Source organism: Chionomys nivalis, chromosome 13 (assembly GCF_950005125.1).
Source record: "Chionomys nivalis chromosome 13, mChiNiv1.1, whole genome shotgun sequence".
Lineage (NCBI taxonomy): Eukaryota > Metazoa > Chordata > Mammalia > Rodentia > Cricetidae > Chionomys > Chionomys nivalis.
In genome coordinates, this window is record NC_080098.1 from 25,478,202 (window position 1) to 25,493,479 (window position 15,278).

A 15,278-nucleotide genomic window follows, 5' to 3' on the forward strand; every position below is an offset into this window, starting at 1 on the left:
ACTGACAACCCAGCAAAGATGGTTTAATGCCACTCAGTAGCTTATTTGGCTTGTTTTTCCTTGGAACACAGACATCAGACAGTAAGGAATAGAGCATGCAATGGGAAACACAAACCAAGAGAAATACAGAGCTAGCAAAGCTGTGCTAATGTAGTTTAAATGAGTCATTTCTCACTCTGGTGTACTGAGAGAAGTTCCAGGTTGAAGAGCTTCTAAGCTATCACTATTAGATCTTCTCACTATTCAAAAAGGATCTGAATAAATTTTATTTATAAAATAAAACAAAGGCTTGGGAGCTTGAAGTGGGCTTATCTGAAAAAATATATAAGAAACAATCTAAAAAATGCTTAGTAGTTCTTAAAAAGAAGCCAGTGTGCATGCGTGTGTGGTGTGCACACATGCACACATGTAGAATGTGCCTGGGGCTCACTCGATATGGAGTGGAGAGGAGGTTGGAACTCACACGGCAGAGAGGATCAGTGTGAGGATGGAGGCTGTGTTAGTTTCTACCTCTGTAAAAACAGCAGAGAGGGTTCTGAAGGAGGAAAGTTTTCCTTGCCTCACAGTTTTAGAGGTTCGATTCCATTGTGTTTTGATCTGTGGCAAGGCAGCGTATCTTGGTGGGAGTTTGAGGCACAGGAAAAATGCTAGTGGCAGTCACACAATGAGGGCCGGGCAGGGTCACTACACACCCTTCAAAGGCACACTCCAGCTTGATGATTATAGTCTTTGCTGTCAACTTGAGGAAACTTAGAGTCACCTAGGAGACAAACTCCTGGGTTTGTCTATGAGGGTGTTTCCATAGAGCTCCGTCTGAAGTGAGGGTGACACTATTGTCTGATCTGGTGGTGGACTGAGTTCGAATCAGGAAGCAGATGAGTCATCAGTGTTCATCTCGCTGCTCCATGACTACAGAAGCAATGTGAACACCCGCATCCATTTTTGCTGCTAAGCCTTCACCCTGATGGGCTGTGTTTCTTCAAACTGTGAGCCCAAGTAAATCTTTCCTTTAAGTTCCTCTTTGTCACCCTGGGCTTCAGAAGTGAGCAATGTAATCAATACGCCCAACGGCCTAACCTCCTCCCTCTATGTCTCCTCCAAACATTCCACCACATCCTGATAGTGCCCAAATCTTCAACACATGGACCTCTGGCTGATGTCCCAGACTCAAGCAATAGCTCAGTGCTAGAATGCTACCTAGCATGCTGCAGGCCCTAGGTCCAATCTTTGGTACTACAAACAAGCGTGTCTACAAATTATTTGACAAAGGTCAACAGACTAAAGAAGACAGAAGAGGATAGACTGGGCCCCATGTTCAGGAAGAAGACAGAGGGGCATCTGGGAAACCAGGCCAAGTACAGAGAGTTCTGCTAAGATGTGCTTAAGAGTGAGGCAATGGAGGAGTCAAAGAATCTTCAGAAGGATTGAAGTTGGGGTTACATTTAAGCCAGAACTGTGGCCTCACCCTGGGCAGACACTCAGAGGCCAACTAATTTGTCAGCACACACACACACACACACACACACACACACACACACAAAAACACACACCATAAACACTGCCTCATACCACAACTAACTCCTCCCTGATAATGGAGCTTGCAAATGACATGGGGAAATTTACTGGCTCAATAACCAGCAGTTGACAATGCTTTACAGAGCACTGAGTTGAACTAATTTTACATCTCTTTACTGTGGTGTTTTTAAACTGAAGACACAGGTTTGTCATAGTACAGATTGAGTTCAAAATGCTTCTTATGGGTGAGAAAGAAAAAGAAGGTACAATGAATTTTCATCTGGTTAGTTATGGGATCAGTTGTTTCAAAGAATCTAACCTGGAAGACAGAACAAGGGCTTACGAGATGGTTCAGCTGGTAAAGTGTTTGCCTTGTAAGCATGAGATTCTGGATTGGTTCCCCAGAATCCATCTGAAAATGCCAAGGGTTGTTGGTGTTGGTGTGTGCTTGTCATTCCAGTGCTGGGAGAGGAGAGGTAAGACGGTCTCTGGGACTCCATGTCCAGAGGGAGTCAAGCCTAATTGGTGGGCTTCAGGCCAACTATAGACTGTCTCCAAGGAAATGGACCCTGTTCTCGAGGATGACATTGAAGACTGGTGGAACAGAGATTTCAAAACTGCATTGTGAGCATATAATCTGAACACACAGTTCAAAAAGGTGAAGCTGGAGAGGATTTGGCAGCCATTCAAGTATGAATCCAGAGAGAAGGTTGTTATGGAGTTATTATCCTACAGAGACTCCATGTGAGGAAGGAGGAACAGAGTCTAAATTCAGGGAGAGAAATCAAAGGTTGGAGGAAGCCGGGCAGATGGCCAGTCTCCGCTGCAGAAAGATGAGCAGGGGTAGGCTTGCTCTGAGAAGGCCAGGGCAGACAGAGTTCAAATGGATAAAACCTGGCCCTTCTGTAGCTCACCCCAGGAACACTGAGCATCTGCCAGATGTTCCTTTGAGGTGCAATTTGGCAGCATTCGCTGGCCTAAGACAGGTCGGTACCAGGAATGCTTCGGCTTCCTTCTGCTGCATCATTTAAGCAAGTTAATAAGTATCTTGAGCCTGTACGTTTACAGGGTTCATTTGGAGGTTCTTTGGCTCTGTGTGCTGTTGTGTGGGCCTGTAGTCAAGCAGAGACTCCTCTAGGTTATAGTATCCTGGACTTCACTAGGGGCTGGAAGACCAGCATCTGAATTCTCATCTCCATAGAATCACCACGTGACACACACAGCAAGTTGGGTCTCAAGATGGGCATTCTGAATACTCAATAGTGTAATCTGCAGACCTCTAAGTTGCAGCCTTGGATTCCATAGGTCTGTAGTGTTTAATTGGGCAAACCAAGTCTGAGGGACAGCCCTGATTCAAAGGGAAAGGAAATAATCCCCAACTCCAGTATGAAGAATGAAAAAGAATTTGGGGACCACCTTTAGGCTAGGTGATATTCTATCACGGAACTATATCCCAAGCCCATTGGGGATGTCTTTAATAACAAGGAGAAGTGGATGATGAAGAAGGTGTAAGAAAACAGATTTCCAGAGACTTGCTGCCAAGTGGAAATGGATGCTTAATAAAAGGTGCTCCAGAGGTAATTTAAAGGCTACTGTGAGGAGCTTTGCAATAAATGGGACACAGCCAAGTCTCACTGAACAGTGTTTGCTCTGGATGGTGCCACTGTGACTATCAATGCTGTGCCTGTCGTCAAAATGTCTGAACTTTACACAGAGGCCACTAGCCATGTTTCAGGAAGGGCCAGCAGGAATTCTAGCATCAGGATGGTAAACGGCTGAAAGACAAACTCCAAGGAAATACAAAGGCACTGTAGGGAACTAGGAAACGGCTTTCTTCTGTTTTTCAGTTGCTTTAGAGCAACTCATCTGAGATATAAATAGAGCAGGATAGCCCAACTGAGATGTAAATAGAGGAGGCTAACCCAACTAGATATGAACAGAGGTGGATAGCCCAACTGAGATGTGAATAGAGGAGGCTAGCCCAACTGAGATATGAATAGAGATGGAGAGCCTGTCTGAGATATTAATAGAGGAGGCTAGCCCAACTGAGGTATGAATAGAGGTGGAGAGCCTGTCTGAGATATTAATAGAGGAGGCTAGCCCAGTTGAGATATGAATAGTGGGCAGCCTAAGAACACAGATCCAAAAGAGAAATATTTTGGATCAGTGTTGTTACACAATATTCTTACAGCTGGATCAATTAATCAGTTTTTAAAAATTCTCTCTATTTTACTTTGTTTAAAAATATACTTTTATTAATTCTTTGACTCATATGCTACCTCCACAAGCTCACAGCTCCTCCAGACTGGAAACCAAAGAAAATGAGGAAGATGAAATGTCAGAAAGCGCTTTCAGGTCAGACTTTTCACCAAGAAACAACTGGATGGGGTCAAGGTGAGGAAATCAGTCAAGAGCTAGACCAGGAAGTAGCAAAGTAGAGGAAGCAGACAGCAGTTCAGAGGAGAAACCAAACACCATGGAGGGAAAAGTCCAGCTTCCAAGTGAGGACTGGTGCCTTCAAACAGCAGTCGTGTGGTTAGCAAGGCCGAGCGAAGTTAACCGGGAAGAGCACCTGTCCATCACACCTTCATTCCCCATCACAGCCTCCGCCCCTTTCCCTCAGCGCCTAGATAGCAACATAGGCTAGCAGGAGCCGCTTCCTCACAGCGTGAAGCAAACACGCTTTTGTTATCAACGGGTCAGCTACAGGAAGTAACAGGAAGTGATGAGTAAGAAACGGTAGGGAGGATGTTTTATCTTATTGCGTATTTGTGGGAAAATTCTCATTTTCTCTGAAATTTCCATTGCTTGTACTCTGTGGGTTTTGCATAGTATGGGCAGCCCAAGTCATTTGCTATACTTTCTAGAATGTCTCCACTAGGTGGCAGACAGTGGTCACCACTGCAGGACTCATGTACAGGACTTGTACTAAACCGAAGAGGAGGAACTCGCCAATAAAATAGGGCCTCACGCTGGGGGCTGATGGTCAGTCTGGTCGTTACTGGGACAATAATGCCATCAGGGCTTTACTGCCATGTCATTAAATGACTACCCAAATACTATCATGGGAGCAATTTATAAGAAATTAAGCCTTTTCTCTCCAAAATATTCACATGAAATATTCACATCTTAAAACTATTACAGATCGACTCTGACTATATACACATGCAGTGTATGTGTGTGTATGTGTGCATGTGTGTGTGTTATAAATATATAAGGATATATAAAGGTTCGTATACTAGCATAGATACAGCAACTATATAGAGATATTGTGATAATTAGTTTAACTGTCAACTTGACACAGCCTAGGATCACCTGGGAGGAAGGTCTCAATAAAGGACCGTCTAGATCAGGTTGGCATTCTAGATGGTTTGTGGGGAACTGACTTCATTGTCTAATTGAGTAGGAAGACCCAGCCTAAGAGTGGGTGCCACCACTCTAGGCTTTGAGACCCTGGGCCATAGAAGAGGGAAGCTAGCTGAGCATTAAACATGCATGCATTCACTTCTCTCTGCTCTTGACTATGGATGCAGTTGACTTGCTACTTCAAGATCTTGCCAGTGTGACTTTCCTACCTAGGATAGTAAGCCAAAAATAAACCTTTCTCCCCATAGTTGATTTTTTGTCTGTCTATTTGACCACAGCAACAGAAATGAAGCTAGGGCAGGTATGTGGGAACAAATATTTAGAAACAGTGTTCAGAAACTGGGCACGTAAGTCAGAAAGTGTGGAGGTAGAGTAAATTCTTGAGCCAATCAGCTAACTGATATCCACTGCACTGGAAAGTGTGGGTGTAAATGAATTTAGTACATTTAAAAGTATTAAATGTCTCTGAAGATTTTGTCAAGGAGCCTTCTTCTTCTGAAGAATTTCTAGACACGGCATCAAAAGTCACTGCTAACTATTACAGCCCATAATAGGCTGTCACTCAGGAGCCCAACCATCAAAATGTCTCGCACAAAAAATTTTTTTTGGAATTACTGGTTTTCTCTACAACTTCAACCAAAATAGTGTACTTGTTAAAATTTTATTGATGTGGGGGTGAGGGTGGTGGGAGGCTGCTATGGAGACCAGAGGAAGATAGATGTTGGGTGTCTTGCTTTGTCACTCTGCCTTATTCTCGAAGACAGGGTCTTTCACTGAATCTGTTGCTGTGTTGGTGGCAACCACCAGTAAACCCCAGTGACCCAGGTGTAGGTGCAGCCATACCTGGCTTTTCTCATAGGTACTGAGCTCCAAACTCACTTCTGCAAGCTTTTATAGTGCCTGCTCTCACTCGCTGGACCGCTGGACCGTCTCTCCAGCTCTTCCCTGTCCTGTATCCTGAGACAAGATCTCTCAGCTGACCTGTAACTCACAAAGAGGCCAGATGGCTGGCCAGGGAGCCTCCTATCTCTGTCTGCCTGCGCTGGGGTTGTAAGCACACCCTGCCATCCCTAGTTCTCTCTCTGTCTCTGTCTCTCTGTCTCTGTCTTTCTCGTCTCTAAATTCAGGTCCTCATGATTGTAAGGCACGTACTTTATTGACATAGTCATCTTCCCAGCCCCGTGAGGACCGTTTTGATCTTGGGATGTGTAGAGACACATCCCTATGTAAGATGCTTCTCTCTCTTCAGAAGTACAAAGTGCAGGCTTCAAGGTGTGACACGAAGTGAATGTTCTGATGGTAGGAGGCCGGATGAGAGATGCTCCTGTCCTCAGTTCCAGAACCTGTATGTTCTTTACTTGATGAAAGGGACTTTGTAGGTGTCTAGGTTTAGTCAAAGATCTTGAGAGATGAGATCTGAGTGACCAGGGTTACTCCAATGGTCACAGGGTCAGAGAGAGAGAGAGAGAGAGAGAGAAAGAGAGGGAGGGAGGGAGGGAGGGAGGGAGGGAGGGAGGGAGGGAGGGAGAGAGAGAAAGAGCAGGAAGATAAAGGAGGTGTGAGATGAGAAGGGAAAACAGAGTGTGGAGACAGAGTGTGGAGGGATGTTGGGTGTTGGGGCTGCGGTAGCTGGAGAAGTAGGTGAAGGATTCTGCCCTACAGCTTACAGGGGCAGTGGAAGGCAATACATTTGTGCTGTATAAATAACTAAGTGTGTGCTTTGTTGTATCAATAATAACACAGGGAAATTCTTTGTCTTCTGCCACTAATAAGTGCATCATTGCACATAAAATCGATCACACCTACTTCCCTGCTGTGACTACAAGATCATCTTTGCAAGACCTTCCTTTCTGTCTGTATGCTGGAGGTTAAAAACAGGGTCTGAGGTATGCCAAGTATGTGCTCTCCTACTGAGCTGTGTGCTACTGAGCCTAGCCATGAACGGTTTTTGGACTGTTTTTTTGTTTTGTTTTATGTGTGTGTGTGTGTGTGTGTGTGTGTGTGTGTGCTTGTTGCCCAGTGATATGCCCAGTGGCATTTTCTTTGCTACTCTCGGTGGCTGTGAGAATTTAGTGACTCTGAAAGATTTGGAATCTACTAGAACAGAGATCAAATATGCAATAAAAGTACAGCAGCCTCATGAGGAAACGAAAGTTCTGCAGCTGTTCTTCAGACAATCTTGGATTTATTAAATCCCAGCTCTACTGTTTATAGCTTTGTCCTTTTGGGGAAGTTGCTGCATTTCTCTGAAGCTGTATTTTTTCTGTGCTATGCAGATTATCTTCAGGAGCAAATAAGGTAAGGCATGGAAAACACTTCGCATTATGCTGGCGTGTGGTCCATAAGTTGTCTTTCCCTTTTGTGGTCATGAAATCACATTAGACACGCTCCCGATGGAAAGGAGATATGTGCTGGTATTCCTGTTGAAATGGTGGCAAAACCTTGAAAAACATTTAAATAAGAGAGACTGATGAGGCCTAGTGGCACATACATGTAATTCTACCATAGGGTAGGCTATGGCAGGAAGGTCGTAAGTTTGAGACCAGCCTAGGATACATAGCAATAATTTGTGTCAAAGGATACAATAGAGTTGAGATAGACGATAGATAGATAGATAGATAGATAGAATTACAAGGTTAAATCAGGAATCAATTAGCAGAATAGAGAAAAAACCATGTGTAATAGGACCTCAGAGGCTAGCATTCTCCTTTGATATACCTGTCATGTACAGTTGATAGAAGAAGCTAAGAAATGCTATCGTTATTCTTCATTTCTGACAGTACTGGGGAATCAAACGCAAGACCAAACAAACACTAGGCAAACATTTGACCACTCAGCTAAATCTCTAGCTCTTTACTTGCTGTTTCTGATAAGATCATTAAAAGTAAACAATATATTATGGTACAGAAAAATGTAGAAAGAGGCCACCACACACACACACACACACACAATTTGTATAACCACTTTTCTGCTGCTGTGATAAAATACCACAATGAAAGACAGCTCAAGGAAGACAGAGCTACTTTGGTTTAGAATTCCAGATGGATTAGAATCTGTCATGGCCGCAAGTAGCAGGCACAGAAGCAGGAGCAAGGAATGGAGACATCATATCATTGGCCCCAAGCATGAAACAGGGGACAAACTGGAAGTGGGATAAGGCTATAAAATCTCAAAGCCTGCTTCCAGTGCTCTATTTCTTCCAGCAAGGTCAACTTCCATAAAGTGTTACCAAGTGGGAAAAATATTCAAATACCTGAGCCTATAGGGGACATTTATCATTCAAACCACCGCAACATCCAAACGCATACATGCACATACATACATACGTACTCAGACACACACTATCACACAAACACACAGAGCCCCTGGAAAATATCAGGTGTATCAGGAAGACATCTTTCTTTTCCCTCCAGGCTTCATTTCCTAAGAACATTCTAGAATTTAGAATTTAGAACTAACCCAAATGATAGGTGGGAAGAAAATGAATTCTAAGTTGAGGAAGAAAATAATGCTTTACTTCTTTGAAAAATGAAACATATATATATATATATGTAATAGAATTATTTTCCATCATAAAAAGGAATCAAGTTATGTTATTTTCCAGAAATCATGTTAGGAGAATTAAGTTGTCCTAAAAAAAGATTACATTTTCTCTCATTTGTGGATCTTAGATGTTTATTTTGTTTTATGTATGTGTGCCTGTGTGTGCATCACAGGCCTGTGACCATCAGAAGAGGGCACTGAGTGTCCTGGATCACAGGTGTGCCACCACCACGAAAGTGCAGGGAACAAAGCCTGGGTCTCCTGGACGATTAGTAAGTGCTCTTAACCACTGAACCATCTCTGCATGTCCTGGATTTTATACAGATAAAATCAAGAATGTGCAGGTAGCAGGGAGATAGAATTAAAACTGGTCTACAGGAACAAGGGGACTAACCTAGCACAGGTAAAATGGGAAAGAGTGGTGGGGCGTGGGAGATATGTACTTGAAGTTTATTATATCCTTGTATGAATGTGGCCTTAGGCAATCCTGTGTAATACCAGAAAAAACATAGGAGAAGTATTCAACAGTTTTCACAAACTGGCAAAAGTCAAGGTTGTTCTGATCAGACATCCTGGAGATTCAGGAAGAGAAAGGATGGCATTATTTGCCCAGCAAGTCTGTACTCATGTGTTTGGTACCTGTTGCACATGTTGCATGCCACAGAGGCCCCCTTTCTGCCAGCCAGGCAGCCTGCTGGCTGCCCATCAACATTTCCAGAGAACCCAACAATGCTGCCAAGTCAGGTCCTGGATAGAGCTGGTGTGATATATCGCTCAGCACCACCCACAAAACCCACACTCTATGGGAGCCAGAACACTTCCAGAGACAGGTCTGTGTTGGCAGGGGAAACTCTCTGGAGTTCTCCCAACATCTGCTTGAGACACATCTGGCAGCCCTTCAGGTTGAAAACACTCTCTGGGGATTACCTTCAGGTGTTGCTGGGTTCTCTGACTTCAGGCTTTAGTGTCACAGAAAGTACCAAGTGGGTGACAGGAGGCAAGGGAGAGAGGCCATGTGTCTTGTCCATCTGTGTTCGAAAACCCCTCTGTGCTATGCCAAATGATAATTCCATGTCAAAGCTGAGAGCTCTCCTCTGGAGCACCAGTGTTGCTCTGGACATCTGTATCAGTTACTTTTGTCATTGTTGTGACCAAATACCAGAAAAGAAACAACTGAAGGAAGAAGGGTTTATTTTGGTTATGGTTCAAGGGACATAGTCCATTAGGGTAGGGGAGGGAAGTGAGGTAGCTGGCCACATGGCCTCCACAGTTAGGTAGCACACACAGAGAGACAAACATCAATGTTCAGCTTTCTTTTTTATTCAGCCCAGGATCCCAGGCAGCCCATAAGATGGTGCTACACACAGTCAGGATGCCTCTTTCCACCGTGATTTACCTAGAATATTAATCTAGAAAATGCCTACAGATATACTCAGAGATTTGTCCTATTGGCAATCCCAGATCTTGTAAAGATGAAATACTATCACTATATCATTTCAAAAGAAAATTAGAATGACTCTCTTTTTGATTACAAGATTTTTGATCAATGTGTGTTTCTGTAGAGATGAATGGTTACTCACCTGCAAATGTTTCTGCAGAATTACTAGCCTGGCTTTGAATTCCTTATGAACACAGATCTGAGCAGATATGGTAGCTGGTTCTTTTCAGCTAGTGCCAGACGTGGAACTCCAGCTCTGATTTTTGTTGTTGTTGCTGCTGTTCACTTCTGGAAAACAAGGCAAAATGGAAATCAGCTGAGCCTTCTTTTTTTTTTAAAATTTTTTATTAATGATTTCTGCCTTCTCCCCGCCACCACCTCCCATTTCCCTCCCCCTCCCCCATCAAGTCCCCCTCCCTCATCATCCCTAAGAGTAATCCGGGTTCCCTGCCCTGTGGGAAGTCCAAGGACCACCCACCTCCATCCAGGTCTAGTAAGGTGAGCATCCAAACTGCCTAGGCTCCCACAAAGCCAGTACGTGCAGTAGGATCAAAAACCCATTGCCATTGTTCTTGAGTTCTCAGTAGTCCTCATTGTCCATTATGTTCAGCAAGTTCGGTTTTATCCCATGCTTTTTCAGACCCAGGCCAGCTGGCCTTGGTGAGTTCCTGATAGAACATCCCCATTGTCTCAGTGTGTGGGTGCACCCCTTGCGGTCCTGAGTTCCTTGCTCGTGCTCTGTCTCCTGCTCTTGATTTGTTCATAGCAGCATTGTTTGTAATAGCCAGAACCTGGAAACAACCTAGATGCCCTTCAATGGAAGAATGGATGAAGAAAGTATGGAATATATACATATTAGAGTACTACTCAGCAGTAAAAAACAATGACTTCCTGAATTTTGCAGGCAAATGGACGGAAATAGAAAACACTATCCTGAGTGAGGTGAGCCAGACCCAAAAAGAGGAACATGGGATGTACTCACTCATATTTGGTTTCTAGCCATGAATAGGGGACATTGAGCCTATTATGTGTGATCCTAGAGAAGCTAATTAAGAAGGTGAACCCAAAGAAAAACAATTAGGCGATGAAAGGAGACAGAGACAAAGACCCACATTGGAGCACCGGACTGAAATCTCAAGGTCCAAATCATGAGCAGGAGACAGCTGAGCCTTCTGATGTCTTCAGGAATCTATTAAAATGTACTGCTACAATCCAGACATGGGAGCACACTTCTGTCCATCTGGCATTGGGGGAAGTTAAGGTAGAAAGGTCAAGAGTTCAAGATCAGTCTGTCTCAAAAAGCCAAAACCTGGGATGTTAGCTTAGTGGTTGAGAGCTGGTGGCCATGTTAGAGGAGCAGCAGATGGTAACTGAATTCCAGGTGTCAGCCCACCAGAAAATCCCTGATGGGTGAATCTTGGCTAGGAAAGATCCCAAGCCCACAGACTACAGAATGTCTTTTCCTTCTGCTGTGTCTTCACATGTTTGCTGCTGCCGCCTTGCTCTAGTATCTGGCACGGTGTCAATGGGTGTGGGGAGAAACACTGCCTGTGATGTGGTGTGTTTATCTCATGGAAACATCCCGTTCTACTGGGCATTTTTACCTATGGGCTTTGATGAAGATGATTTCTTCCTAAGCTGTGTTGTCCAATTGTTAATGATAATGTTAGTTTAAATAGAGTTTATTTATTTATTTATTTAATATTTATTTATTTATTTATTATGTATACAATATTCTGTCTGTGTGTATGCCTGCAGGCCAGAAGAGGGCACCAGACCCCATTACAGATGGTTGTGAGCCACCATGTGGTTGCTGGGAATTGAACTCAGGACCTTTGGAAGAGCAGGCAATGCTCTTAACCTCTGAGCCATCTCTCCAGCCCCTTAAATAGAGTTTTGATGATTAAACACAAAGCAAGGCAGTGTCACACAGCTAGAACACAAGAGTTTCTATTGAGAAGCTACGTAGACTGTGACGTAAGTTAATGATTCAGGAAAACAATTGAAAATAATAGCCCAGCTAGCTTAAATTCTTTTAACTTTAACTCTGGGAGATGCATTTACAGATTTTGTGTGCATTATTAGCTGAAACAAAGCCTTATAATAACTGCAGGTTAGATCAGATGTTTTGCTAATAGCTTTGAGGTGAAAAACCCAAGAAGACAATCTGAAGTTTTAGAAAGGTACATAAGTGAGTGAGGAATTCTTTAAGGTCAGGAAACAAGAACAAAGGAGCCCAACTATTACTCAGGGACACGCTTTTCCTACTAGGGTTTGTTGATGATCAAAGGTGATGATTTATTCCTTATACCCATTTCTGCCCACATTCTCCTGATTAAAAACTATTGATGAGTGGGTATGCACTATAAAGATTTAAAATAGAACTGACTGATTCTTTTTCATATATAAAAGTTTAGATTTGTGATTCCTTTAAGATTTCTTTTAAGATTACCTTTCAAGATAAGTGATAAAGTGATTGGTCCTTTCTTTGTAACTGCAAAATGCAGCCTTCTAGTAAAAGACTTGATGGAGAACAATATCTTGCTTGCCTTCATGGTTAATCTATAACAAGTTGCTTGGATATGAATGTATGTAGGTTCGTGGATTAATTTGTTTCTTACCTGTAATATGTAAAATGTTTAATCATGTAAAGGATATGGAAAACATGCTGTTTTTGCTTTTTTATTGATTTTTATTGAGTTCTACATTTTTCTCTGCTTCCCTCCCTGCCTCTCCCTCCCCTTCAAGCCTCTCTTAAGGTCCCCACAACATGCTGTTTTTTACTCGTGTTCATCGTAATCATTACTTGAAAAACAGAATGTGACCACATTTTTTTATTGTCTGGAAGATTTTGCTGGGATATGTAAGCTGTAAGGGAAAGAATAAAGATAGAGTTAAAATGGGTTAGAAGGAAACCATCAAGAATGAGAGGGTTAGAAGGGGAACATCAAGAATGAGAAAATTAGGAGGAGAACATCAAGAGAGTTAGAAGGAGAAGGAAAGCATCAAGAGAGGCAGAAGGAACAGTTCTGGATAGAGATAAGAAAAGAGAATATAGAACACAGAATAAAGAATAGAGAATAAAGAATGAAATCATCAAGACAGTGTGTCTTTTCCCCGAACCCTCTCAGATAAAAACATCTAGTACACAGGACTTTCCCTTGGAGCCTTGTGCTTCAGGAGGCTGGCCCCCAGGCAGTGGTAACAGTTGAGTACACATCTCTAACAAGCACAAAGACCTAGATTCAATCCCTACAATATGGCCTGAGCCCTGCATCTTATAAACCTTTCTCAAGGGAGAGAAACTTGTGAGTACTGCTGAAGTAGGTGGGGGTTATTTTCAAGTAGAATTTCGGTAGAGGCTCCTTGAAGAAATAAGAGTTGGGAGTGAAAGAAAGAAAAAGGTGTAATGGGAGGAAAATGGGCGAAAACAGGGCTCTCCACACCTGGAGTGATGCTGGCAGCCACTAAGCCTCCAGTGATTCTCCACCTTTGCCTCCAAAAGCACCGAGACTACAAGTGGCCACGTGATCAGGCCTGGATTTTATATGGGTTCTGGGTATTTGAACTTGACAGAAAGATCTTTTACCCACTGAGGCATCTCTATAGCTCCTAATTTAGATTTCATTTATTTTTGATTGGTGTATATTGGTTTTTATTTAATGTAGATTTACTATATTTTTATTGGTGTATATTGCACATGGTGATGGGCTTGACAAAGAGTTTGTTTCAAGTATATCACATAGTTTCCCCATTTCCCCTCTCGTACTTTATCTCCTTTGCCCCTTTCCCCCTTCCATTGGCCCCTCTCCTTCTCCTTGTCTCCTTTTTTCTTCCATAGTATTAGAGAACATATCCAGCCCTTACTAAAGTATGTCTCATTTGAGGGGCAGTTAAATCCCCTCATTTTTAGGCATGGATCCAATATCTATTAACTGTCTTGGAAAATTTCACTGGGTCTTATTTTTATTATAGCTATAAACATCCCACAGAGGCCCGGGTGTGATATAGAGCAATAAAATACTACAAATTGCAAACATGCGTGATTCTTTTTAAATGAGATTATCTCCTGATATACCTACCATGGGTTGAAAACATCATCCACATGAGAGTGTATTTAGTATGCCTAATGTTGACCATCACGGTCTACCCTATCACACACCTGCTTAGAACACTTCCACTAGCCTGCAGTTTGCTAAACCATCCAACCCAGCATCTATTTAATAAGGAAGCACTGAGTATCTCTCACACACATAGAGATGGGTATTTTGTTGACACAATGCCATGCTAAATGTAAGCTACAATATCCCCAAATGCTTGCAGTGAACCATATTCAGGCAGGTGTGTCCAGCGTTTTCCACTGCAGCACAGTCATCTTCAAAATTCATGCTCATGAGCTATTCGTGTGCGTTTTTAAAATCACAAAGGTATTTCATAATGTTTTAATTAAGCTTTCGCTTTTATGTTGGGCTATATTCCTAGCCATCCTCAGCTACAGGCTGGACACACCTGCTAGAGTGTTGGTTGTATGTGCACATGGCTGATCTGAAGCTACAGATGGTAGTGGCTGTCCTATATTATGGGATAGAGAGCAACTAATATTGCTGGTCTGGGGGAAAAAGAAAACAAATCCCCAAAGTCCAAGTATGGTCTCTCTTTAGTGTGTATTGCGTTGTATGGACCCTTGTGAGTTGAGGCCCTGTAACAGACAGCTCAGAACTTCTACCAAGGCATGGAGCTAGCTAGTGGGCAAATGTGGACTGCAGCCCAGCCATTTTCCTCCTCAGCACCCTGCCCCACCCGTCTGCCGCCGCGTGCATCCCACCCATCCGGCGCATGCGTCCCACCCATCATCTGCCGCACGTGTCTTACGTCTCATTCCACTCATAGATTGTTTCAGTGGTAGCTGCATTTAGCGCAAAGCTAGAAGTTGTAAAACATGCTTGTCTTCAAAGAACTTCTGATCACCCGTCCAGAGACTGACTAAAATGTAAACCAGGCACTGTGTCAAGTACCCTGATTCAGGGAAGAGGGAGGAACCTCAATCTACAGGAAGCAAAACACAGTTCTTCATGTTGCAGTTGTGAAACTCAGCTAGTGAACATTTGATGAAAGGTGAAATGCAAGGGGAGGAGTTGTGTATGATCCTGTCTAGCATGGCAGGATACCAGGAATGTGAGAGAGGAAGACGATGGAGGCCCGTTCACGCCCTCAAATAAAGGCATCCATTACTCTCCCCTTTCCAATAGCCTGATGTCCATTGCAATGCGAACTCTCCGTTTGCAGTCAGCCCTCCCTGGTGGGAGGGCGGGGGGTGGGGGGATGGTGGAACAGATTGCAGGGGGTCTGGCTTTCTTCCTTAGCGAGAACAGCGGAGGCATACACAACTTGTTTGATGCCAGGTTTCTATGTGGGT